This window comes from Pseudopipra pipra, chromosome 6 (genome assembly GCF_036250125.1).
Source record: "Pseudopipra pipra isolate bDixPip1 chromosome 6, bDixPip1.hap1, whole genome shotgun sequence".
Lineage (NCBI taxonomy): Eukaryota > Metazoa > Chordata > Aves > Passeriformes > Pipridae > Pseudopipra > Pseudopipra pipra.
In genome coordinates this window covers 43,269,770-43,282,098 of record NC_087554.1, presented here as the reverse complement: position 1 = coordinate 43,282,098, position 12,329 = coordinate 43,269,770, and the positions used below count along the sequence as shown (strand labels likewise).

General features: G+C 39.4%; 1 protein-coding gene across 29 annotated transcripts in view; it reads right to left on the bottom strand.

The window, feature by feature from the left end:
• The window catches only part of NRXN3 (neurexin 3), a 996,746-nt gene that overhangs the window by 877,508 nt on the left and 106,909 nt on the right, over positions 1-12,329 (bottom strand). The window contains exon 1 of one of the 29 annotated variants that reach the window (XM_064658874.1): positions 9,249-9,331. The exons of the other annotated variants lie outside the window; for them this stretch is intronic. The gene's annotated coding sequence lies outside the window, so the exon portion shown is untranslated. Of the gene's footprint in view, positions 1-9,248; positions 9,332-12,329 lie in introns of those variants that run through there. 29 annotated transcript variants of the gene reach the window in all.

Below are 12,329 nucleotides of genomic sequence, written 5' to 3'. Positions count from 1 at the left end.
CATCATGCTGAGAGTCATTTGGCAACACCTGCCAGTGATGACTCTGTTTTATAACAGTCCATTAGCACAAGGTTCTTAATGAAAATGAAAGCTGGTAATGAAGCCAAAAGGCAGCAGCAGCCTGTAGTCTGGGGAGGGTAATTAAGGTAGAAGAGATGAGGAGATTGAAGAACAAAATTAACACATAGAAAAAGGAAAAAGAGACCTGGTAGTGCATTAGCACTAATGCAGCTATGGCAAACCATCCAGTTTCCTTTATGAAAGCATTTTGTTTGCATTTCATGGACTATTTTTTTATTGCTACCTGATACAACAACAGATTATTGCTCCATCAGAGATACAGACATCAACTAGAGCAACGCACACAAGATTTCAACGTGGAGCAGATAAGGAACCTCCAGAAAACGAAGGCTATCTATATAGCTATATTGTGGTATATTTGTGCTTTGGAGAAGGGAAAAGATTTAAGTGATCCTCCTGTAAGTTGCTACCTCACGTTCACTAGGTATGGAAGAGAAAGACTGGCTGCCAAGAATGGTTTATTTTCCATACAATTGTCAAAAGTCAGTGGCTCACATCTTTTCACTCGCTAAAGTACTCTATAAGCTATTGCTATGGTTCTCATTGTTAAGATGTTCCCTCTTGATATTGGACCTAGAATACCCTTGTATGATTAAGCAGTACCCTTTCTAGACAACCCCTCTGAGATAACCCCAGGATAATTCTTCTTTCTTCTGTGCATTTATGTTCTGTATGTGTTTGGAGATAGCTTTCACATCTTGCCACTTTCTCAGCACGAAGTCCTAGCATACATACTAGGCCATTCACTCTTCCCTCATAATCAAGTCATGCATGATCTTAATCATCAAGCCCATTCAAAATTCTTACAAATTGTTTGACATATCTCCACCTTACAGTATTTAAGGTCCTTAGAAATTTAGTCTAGGTGCAGCTTATCAGATCTCTTTACAGATGAATTATCCACCTACTGCTTTAGGAAGGATGTCATGGCATTTATGCAACATTTATGCTGTTTTCTATCCACACTGAGGATTGCAATTCTTCCCATTCTAGTCAAATCTACACATTTCATTAATATGTCATTTCTTCCCCTCTTTGTTATCACTAAGAAAAGCACTAGACAGAAATGACAGTAACTTCCAATTTGTCTAGCCTTCTCAGCTCATGAAAATGCTGTTGCATTTTGAATTACTAATTTATTCTAGAAAACTCTCCATGTTAAAGCCAATTTTTAATTGTGGGGGTTTTTTTAAGTAAGATTATATAGGGCTTTTTGTCAAATAATACATTGAAATCTAGATGTATCACAACCACTGTCTCCTTTTCATCCATTAATTTTGTAACTGAGCCCAAATGTAATCAAATGTCTTCTATGAGTTTTATTAAATGTTGCTGATAATTGCTCATGGTTCTGTTACTCTGTATAGTTGCAAATTTATTATTCTTAATATTGTTCCCATTATTTTATTAGTGGCTGATAAGGCCTTTAAGAAATAGTTTGAAAGTTAATTCATGCAATTGTTTGGTGAAGGACTAGAATTAAGCCATGCACAGAATCTAACAGTTGAAAAGCTGCCATAGCTTTTAATTCTCATGAGTATAATATAAAGGACCAGAAGAAACATGAGCAGACAAGGACTACAGGCTATGTTATGGTAGCTATACTATTGTAATACAGTTAAGGCATACACACAATGTACCACAACTATTAGAGAAATCCAGAAAGGTTTGACAGCCTCACAGAACAAAAGACTGATGATCCCAGTGCCTGTGGGTTTGGCTAATTTTTACATATTTCATTATCATCTTATACAGCACAAAGATATCTCGTGGACTTCAGGTCTCAAATATTGGAAATAATAATAGGAAAGGTGTACTTAAAGGTCTTTCTTTGAAATAATGTCAGCAAGGTGGGGGAAAGGTTTAAGAAGGGGGAAATATGAATCTCCAGAGCCTTGTGAGAGAATAAGAGGAATTTTTGCTTTCCTTCTCTGAGCAGCCACCATGCCAACACTTGAGAGCAAGGGGTACCACAGATGGATAATAGAGGAGACTCTGACACTCCTTGCACCATCCCCATGGTGCCAACTGCCTCCAGATCCTTTTGTTTTGCCCCTGTTGAAAATTCATATTAACATTTCTAAACATTTCCAGCAGTGGCAGTAGTAGAGGCACCAGCAGAGAGCTCTGTCAGACAGCAGGACAGCCTGCTGTCTGCTTTGGCTCAGACATTGTACCTGGGAAGACTGGAGACCTACAATCAAACCTTTCTATGAGTGGATTGAATAAATGGCTCTATTTACAGCTGTTTATGTGGCATCCCAGCAGCCACCAAGTAAACACCTGAACCTAGGCAATTGCTGGCCTGTAACTAGAGACAGGCCATGTAATAAATACAAAGCTCAGTAAAAAGACAGATAATCTTGTAATAAGAGACTCATTAATCAGTCTTGTTCTTCCAGTGTTTCCCCCTTTCTTTAAAGCACTCTACTAACAAAGTGAAATTTCTATATACAATGAAAGGTAATCTCCCCATTTCTTGGCAAGCCAGTGTCTCAAATGCAGTTGGGACTTTTTAATTAATATTAGATGCCTGTGAAAGACTAAGAAAATGCAACAGAAGCAAATTCTACACTGTGTAAGAATAATATCATTCCTTAGGCTCACTTCTAATGTGACTTCAACGTGACTTGCGGTACCTAGTGTGTTCTGCTGAAAGTGCACTCAGCTCTGTAGCTCTGTGCCAACAGGAATCTGACTCTTTGGGCTGTGTTCCCAGCCTCAGTAGTTCACTTTTATCTCTGTGGAAAATCAGGTAGTCTCTGTCCTTCACTGTCTTCTTCTGTTGAGAGGGAAATACTAAGTGCTCTGAGTGACTACATAGTACCTCCTCTTCACAGCTCTGCCAGCATATCTTGTTTTTAGCTCTGCTGTCCAAACAAACCCTAGTTGTTGAAGGCCCAGAGTTATGGGCACTTAACTGACAGAAGAGCAAAACTACTCTAACTTAGAACCAGAGCAAAATTAGTAAGAATATGTCTGACACCACAAAAGCAATGACAACAAACTTTAACTGGCTCTTCCTTGGTTCATGTAATGTAGAAGGGTAAAGACCATACAGTCATAGCCACTGTTGTGATTGCAGTCCCTAAGAACAGAGCTAAAAGTCTTGAGGGAATGGGGACAGCACACACAGCGGTGAAACATAAAGTGAGAGTAGTAGCAAGGGTAGGACAAACAGACTTTCTGCCCTGGTCACTTCTTTGAAGAAGGTGCCACACCCAGGTGAAATATGTTAGGAGCCTATCAGTCACTGCTGCCACAGCTGCTGCTCGGGCAGCAATGACTCCCAAAAGCTGGAAGTTGCAAAGTGGAGAGCAAACAGCAGGTTCAGAGGCAAGATACAGCCCCAAGGTGGGAATCAGCACCCCAAATAATAACTTGCCTGTCTTTGGCTTCAACTACCCTGCGTAGGAATAGAGAACATCCTTCCAATCTATTCTTTGAGTAGTACAAGCTGCAACTAATTAGTCTCAGGAACAGACATTTTAGAAGGGCCTGTAGTGAGTGACAGGACAGGGCCTAATGGTTTTAAACTAAAGGAGGATAGATTTAGTCTAGATATATGGAAGAAATTTTTCACAATGACGGTGATGAAACACTTGGAACAGGTTGCCCAGAGAGGCGGTGGATGCCTCATCCCTGGAAACATTCAAGGTCAGGTTGGAATGAGGCTCTGAGCAACCACATCTGGTTGAAGATGTCCCTGCTCTTTGCAAGGGAGTTGGACTAGATGACATTTAAAGGTTCCTTCCAAACCACACTATTCTATGATTATATGATTCTATGAAAAATAAACTGCTCTGAGTGTAAAAGCTCAATTTCACTTGAAAGCAGAGCTGCTATATCTTTGTGAGAAACACCTAAGCCTCTCCAGCAATACTGAGGTTAGCATGGACCCTGCATGCCACTGTTCCCATCATGCACACATTCAGCAGAGCACCTGCTGGAGTTTTTGCCCCAATCCCATAATCCCTCTCCTATTTTCTGGCATTATTTGCTTTCTCAGCACCAGAGCACAATTTCTCTAGGATCTTCAGGCAGTGCTGCACAGTAAACCCAAGTGGTGCCAGAATCAGAAGAGGTGAAGAACAGGGCTAAAGGTGAACTAAACTCTTTGCTCAGGGCTGCAGCCCGAAGTCCAGGCTCCTGCCCGTGGTGACATCTGCTAGGCCAGTCTCCAGGCCAGTTTGCAGATAAGGTGCAGCATGACCCAGCCTGCAAGCTGTGTTGCCCCTACAGAGTCTGAGCATGCCAGTCCCATGGGGCAATTTCTCTTCTCATCCCAAGAGAGGGCTGAGCCCCCCATTTTTACCAGCATTGTGCCTGCCCCACTCATTACTCAGTGGGAGAAGTAAGAGAGGGACTGAAATAACACAACACATCTGACATAATGTGGTTGAATGTGTGACCACAGCATGGGGCATGAGAAGAATACTCTTCTTCTTTTGTACCTACTACCCAAAACCTAGCACACTTACAGAGTAATGCTACGGTCCGTGGGGGATGGGAGAAGAGCCCCAGCACTGCACAAAAGGGTCCAGCGAGGTTTGAGGTTGTAATGCAATGCCAAGTTTAATGGGGGTACAGAAGGGTTTTATGCGCTCTGGCATGGAATGCACGAGAAAACGGGATGGAGCATGAGACAGACAACCAGGGAAACGAATAGGGACAGGGACTCAGGCAAAGAGGGAGGGACTAGGGAGGAACACAGGAATGGTAGCTCTCTCCTCTCTGCAGCCTTCTCAGCCAATCAGAGAGGGAAGCAGGGATGCCTGGGCAAGCCCGGGAAGTACAAACCTCGGGGAAACACACAGTGTACATATTTGTAAACACATAAGAACTGCAAAGTCTGTATAATAAAGTCCCTTCAATCGCTGTATATCTTTTTCCATTCCTGAAACCGTTCCCATTCTGATCCTTGTTCCTTCACAGAGTAATTAATTTAGTTTCATGCAACAGAAGACAGGAAAGTTATCTCCACTTCCATTTCACACACGGACAAACTGAAGTTCACTGTGGGCAATCAGAACAGTCTGAAGCAAAATCAGAGCAACCAAGAACTGAACTGAGGACTCTAAATCCTGTGCCTAAACATCACCTTTCCTTTCTCAGCATGACCTCCTCCCAAGCTGAGATGCTACTTTTCCATATTAAAGGGTATTACTTTCCTCCCTAGAGAGACCTGAAGGCTGAGCTAGCTTCTCTCCTTTCTCTTTGCTTAGAGAAAAAAAAATCCCTCATCCACAAACACACTCCAAAGGCAGTCTTATTTAATCCCAGTGTAATTCTCACTGCTCTTTCTTAATCCTTTCACCTGTGAGATAATTGCCAGCATTATGGGAAGAACTCAGTGTTAATCATAGACTTGCATAAAAAGCGACAAAGAACCAGATCAAACAGACCAAAGAAAATCACAAGGCCTGTTTCAACCATGCTCATACATATCTATTCCAGACACCCTGCTGAACTAGCCTCTTTCACAACATATGAAAGGTCTGCTAATGGGCCTAGAAGGGAAGGCCATGAAAAGCCATGTCAGTAAATGAAGGCTTTAGTCTTCTCCTATTGCATTGTGGAATGAGATGTCCCAAAAAAGAACTAAAATTAGCTACCAATATCTAGCTGCCTAATACTGAGCAAAAAATATTGTAATGTTATCTTCTCACTTCATTCTGTCCAGCAGATCAGTGTTCACAGTAGATTCTTCTCCCACCACTTACTCTGAGACACTCCTCCCAGACAAGAGTATGTATGTTTCTACTGCACTTCCTTCTGCTTCCACACCTTCCCTCTTTCCACTGCCGATGCTGTACATCCATTCTTCTTACTCATAACTGAAAAAAGATTTACACTCTTTCATTATTTAAGTGCCCTCCTTCTTTTACACTTGTCCTTAAAATTCATGCCTTCGAGGAGAAACCCACATTGTCTCTGTGTGCTCATACGTACTTCCCCAACAAAATCCTTACACAGCACACTTGGGGTACCTCTGCATTAAGATAGGTTTTTCCATTCTGCAGACTTTTTTCAGAGAATATGTGTTGTTCCCTTTTTAAAATATGATTGCTATTTCTGCAATCATGTATGTGTTTATCAACAGATAAATACAGTTTTAATCTTTGTAGAGTATTGCTTTAGCAAGTGGAATCTAATTGAGAGAGGCCCTAGTAGAACAAGCAAGTTATCTGGTGGTTTATAAAACAGATTGCATTGGTGCTTACAGAAACAGAAATGGACAATAGAACTCTGGCATTTATTGCCTGTTCTCCTCCAGCTCTCTCCATCTCCCTGTGCTCCTGCTTATTCAACTGTAAAACAAGGAAAACAAATAATTAACCTTCTTACTGGATGAATGTGAAGCTGAATGATAATGCTTTGTACTTATTGTGCATTGTTTTCAGGACACTCTGTAAGTGTCAATGCAGCAGCCTCCTTGTGCGGTGGTGAAGGGCTTTTGTCCCCACTCCACTACCACAGAGGCACAAAGGCCCCAACAATTCGCAGGACAGAGGCACAAAGGCCCCAACAATCCGCAGGAAAAGACAGATGCAGAGCCACAGACACCCCTTTCACTTCTTAGGCCTCCCCACTAAGCATGATGCTTTTCAGGAATGTATCCCAAGTATTTATGATACACTTACCAGTTCAGGAGGTTGGTAAGTTGTCAACATGCTACATGTGCACTGATGACAAACAATCGGCACACAAAACAAAGAGAATTTTTTTAGGAGATTCACAGACAGATATGGCTGGAAATAGCACAGGGGAGGAAAAGCAATCATTCATAAGAGTGGAGGTCATAACTCAGTATCTCTTAAAATGAACTGCTGAGAAATGGCCAAGTGGAAATCCCAGAAAATAGAGCTGTAACAAGCTCAATGCCAAAAAGAAGGAAATCAGTGTCTATCCACTGAGCACATCAATATGGAAACTTGTTAAGAGGTTTCAAGCTCCAAAATCAGTCAGATGGGAAAAGAGTGAGAGACAAAGCGATTTCTGAAATAAATTTATTTTGGGTTATTTTTGGAAAAGGAGACAAAAAGAAGGGACATGGGTACATTGGAAAGCTGACAAAAATCATTATTCTCTGTAAATTGCTTTGACATTGTATAGGCAGTGACCTTCACAGAACTACCAGTTTAATGGCATTTACTTCAGCAGTAGCTGATTTCACTGTTAAACAGGGATGCATAGCACAAGATTACACAACTAAATCACTCTTGTAAATATTTAATATCATTGCCTTTCTTTTTTTTTCTTTTTAACAAATCACTATCAAAGGCAGTAGAAAACACATTTATTTATTCTATCCCGGAAAAAGCTTAGTGCTCATGCATTTTATCTATCTAGTTCTCCAAATGACTTTGACACTTGAAAGCCCTTGTGATCAAAACAGTCTGAAGGAAGGCAATTTTGCAACCATTTAAGAACTGATTTCATGCACTGATCAACATTTACCAAACTTGCCTGATGCAATAGCACAAAGTTTAACCCAGAAGATTGATAGCAAACACCTGAAGGAGAAAATTAGCAAGAAAACTGCACTGGTTTAAATAAAAGTACCTTAGAAGACAACACTAAAGAAAAATCTGAGATTATGTCTCCACTCTTTCCCCCAACCATAAAAAAAATTATCAGTATTTGGGAAATCAAAGGGAACTAGCACTAACAGAAAAAAAGTCATACTTTTGGCTGACAATACAATAAGCACATCCTCCACACAATATATTCGTTGCATTATGGACAGGCAGTGCAGCATAGCAGATTTCTCATAAAATACATTTATTTTAAAGATGGAGTCAATAGAGAGAAAGAGTACGGTACAAGAATGCAGCAAAGAAGAATTACTAATCATGTGTCTAGTATCATATCTAGTAATATAAAATGGACTGAGAAACTGAAATGCTGAGCCTGGAATTGAGTATGCAAAGCAAGTTATTTCTAAAGACAGCCTTACGATCTGTACATTTTGATTTTTCCAACTTTAGGCAAAGACTTTTTCCACAATCTGGCATAAATGGTCTGTCACATTGTGGCAAAAATGCTATTCTGTTCAAATTGCGGATGATCAATGCCAGAAAGTGTTCTTTATAACAGTACTTCAGGAGACAAGTAACAAAAGTTAGGTGTCTTTTCATCAATTTAGCAACAGGCGAAAGACAAATCAATGGATATCCAGGAACTGAACAAATTCTGGGGAAAAATAATTTGGTAAACTGAAAGATAAAAAACATGTAGAGACCAGTTTGCCCCACGTGCCTGCAGACTTCATTGGCACTGTCTGCAGAATAAGATTATCCAAAATAAATATTAAAATGGTCAGACAGAGGTATTATTTGGATGATGGAGCTGGCCAGTCCTGCGAGGCACTGGTGCCTGAAACGTGTGTGCCCTTTGTCAGCGCTGGGAAATGCAAATGCATGGCGATCTAGGTGCTGCCCTGGGTTTTAAAAAAGCTTGCAACATCTTTAATGCAGAGCTAAACGAGAGCCTGTAATCCCTGCGCTGCGATGCAGCAATGTGCTCTCCCCTCACAGGACAAGCCAGCAGCTATGCAAGATCCTTTTATCAACATTCACAGGGCTGGAAAATAACTGTTCACAGTTTGATTCCCAACATTATCGAGTGAACCAAGAATTGCTTAGAGAACTGGCAGCTGAATACACATGTAAAAGACAAAGGTTCTTCAGTGATATTTATTCTAGCCAAGTTTTAATATTTCAAGGCTTATAGCAACTAACTCTTTACATAATCAAATGTAATTATCTGATCCCAGCTGGTGATCAGAACATTCATCATCAACCTGGTCATTATTAATATAACAGTAATAAGGGAAATAAGGTGTGTGCTTCATAACGCTGGCTTAATATGATTCACTGTACCTAATAAGACCACAGCTCTCTTTCAAACACAATTATTTTATAAAATTATACATTTTTGTTACCACTACTAACAATGAACAATCACAAGACTATATTATTTTAGAACAAATACTGAAATGTTTTTTAAAGTCTTCAGTAAAAAGAATTTGGTCAATTAAAAGGAATCATGCTTTGCTTTAGAAATAATCTGACCCATAAGCAGATCCCCAGTCAAATTGTGACTTGAGAGAAAAGCTCGATTAAAATGCATGCAATTGACAGAATCAAATCGTAAACACTTACCTACAAATACTACATACCATCTTCTTGCTCTACTGTAGGAGAGGAGGTGATATCTCAGGCACCACTGTGTGGTACTGCTTGGCAAATGCTACTGACTTTTTTAATGGTGACAACTGTGTACACAAATTCTAAAAGTACCAGTTCTGTTTAAAGCCTTTCCCCACAAACCAGAGCTGGTACAGAACCATTTCTACCAAATGCTTTGCAGCCTTTAACAAGAGAACTGAGGCCATCATTTAGTGAGAATGATCCAGAATCTCTCAGGTTAGTGTTGGAACAATTTCAGAGTCAGATTCTTCCCTGCAGTATTTCTTTTACGTGAGTGCATTTCCTCTGCTTCAGTATCAGGTGTACCATAATAAAATCCTTTCAGAGCAGTGAAAAATATGCCTCTAAATACCGTTACATCAAACCTCTCAGTATAAAAAGCATATCTAGTATAAGACCAGCATCTCACAGAAAATCCTTCTAAAACAGAATTTTTGGATTTTATCCCTGCAGGTACACAACACATTCCCAGGTTCAAAACACTGTTTATTTCTATCCACTTCTCTGGCAGTTTATGGAACACAATAGACTCAGCACAACTTGCAGGATAGGTCATCTGTAACATAAATTTCGAAACAAAAAGGCTTCAAAAACAAATGAATATGTTACGACCTGTGAGTGCTGTGTTCACACATGATTCCTTGCTCTCTGCAGCGGTATTTTCTATTATCCTCCCTTATTTCATAGCCTATCAGTACTGATTTCTATTTGGATATGTGCACTCAAAACTATCAAGGCTCTTTGAAACAAATGTGGGGATGAAAACCAGCATGAGAAGGAGCTGTAGCTCCATGAAAGCAATGAGTACGGCCACATAAAAGAAAGGTGCTGGGTGTCACAGGAAGATGTGCATTGCCAAAATCAGAATGAAAACCCAGAATACTGATGTGGGGAAAATCACGCACCATTAGACATGACTTAATAACTGACAGAGATGATACTGTGTGCGTTATATCCGACGATTTGAAGAGGCACGACCTTCTTCACAGTAATAGTTTTACAACCATTTGCATGGCATGCATTCACTAATCTCTAGTCAAAACATTTATTATCTGGTAAAGCGCTGCAAATAAGGCTGCTGTTTCTAAGCCCTTATTCTTAATGTATAAGATCCAGGTTACATGGCACATATTTTCTAAACTGTTCAATACCATAACGCTATCACTTTAGTCCAGAGAAGACCACAATGAGCCTTAAAACAGGAAACTCCCCTGTTTCACAGGGTTTCCTATTTTTTCAGGGTTGTCTGATGTGTGTAACAGGGTCTATTTCAGTTCCTGATGGCATTATCACCATTTTGCTGCATTACCATAAAGCACAGGAAATAAGCTATTACCCACCACACTCCTCCCAAACGTTATCACAGAGAATCATGCGCTCACAAAACAGCATTAACTGTGAGAATTAGAGTCCATTTAAACTGCAGCTGTTCCTTCATTCCTAAATAGGTTCTTAGATCAAAACTTCTCTCTGGTCTCATTATTGAATGTCCCTTTCAACTGTAAGAAGGAAAAGATCACTTTAAAAATTTTATGTTTTACAGATAACACTCCTTCCTTGCATTATAACAACCAGGTAACATTAAAATGAAGAATTTTTCCAAAAATACAGTGAACATTTTAGTTTTCAGATGTATGAGTTGAAATTTTGCCTTCAAACCATCTCTGGCAAAATAAATGAACCTGTAATTTTGATTTTCTATTTGTAGTTTAGCTTATTTTCAGAATCTCAAGCTTAAATTATTTAAGGGAAAGACATTCTATTTATTTTTAACTATAAATCTAAATCTGCATTTAACTCTGTTAAAGGCAAAACCTAAATCCTAGATCTAATACACAGGCTGGTGTTCTTTTCAGCTCTAAACTTATGCCCTAGAAAAGCCCAAAACCCCACAACCCTATATTCTGCTATTATCAAAGAAAACACTGCTTATTATGTTCCATTTCCCTCTCTGCTTTTTTGCCTCTTTGTTACTGTCCACTGGAAGGACTCCAATCTGCAGGGAAAAAAACACTCTCAAATCTAAACTGAAAAACCTAAATGCCAGGAAAAGGCACAATGTCTCTTTAAGATAGTCAACAGTAAATTAACTTGCCCATAAGAGTGCAATAATTAGCTGTTAGTAGCTTATTAAAAGGATGGCAAAGGCCAAGCTGCCATCTGGGATCTCCAGTTTCTTGTGATTGTTATTATGTCAAGATGTGCAACTTGCATTAGCTTTCATGTCACTGCGCTTGCCCTTACTTTACATGTAAATTTTAATGAAAGATACAGCACTTTAAAAATCAGATGTCCGTCAGAAGTGCTATTAGCCTGCCTTTTACAAAGCATGTGTCCTGTTTTGCTACCTCTGCATCTCTACACAACATTGAATGCCTCAAATGAAGAAAACAGAGGAAGGAAAAAAAAAGCCTTTCAATGATATCAATTAAATACTCTCTTTGGGCAGAGCGAAACCTGAGCCTCACTGAAAACAGAAGACTACAATACAGCCTAAGATGACAGTATTTTAGCTCCTGTTTACACACAAGGCAACCACAATGCCTTTAACTCTCACAGGAATCATTCTTCTTAATGAAAATGAAAGCCAGCAAAGAATCAGCTGTTTATTCACACTTCAGGAAGACACCGTTTTAAAATAAGGTAAAAAGAAAACATATAAGAAAAAACTAGTTACCTACAAACTACAAAATATTTAACACACTATTAAATATCTTATGGATGCAGATTATTTGTAAACACACATGCTCATATGCACAAACAGAAAATAATTTACCAGAAATGTCCTATTTAATGTCTCATATGTTTGCCTTCATAAATATATAACAAAGAGGTATAAAAAGAAGAAAAGACATCTATTCCTTTGCATTAGCTGATATTGAACATTTAAGTGACTTCATTCCCCAATGTTCAGAAAATGTCATCACCTCTGGAATAAAACGAAATAGGATGAACACCTTGCAGAAACGTCCCCAATATCTTACATTTGAAATTCATCAACTATCAATTATCTCAAATTAGACTTCTATGAAT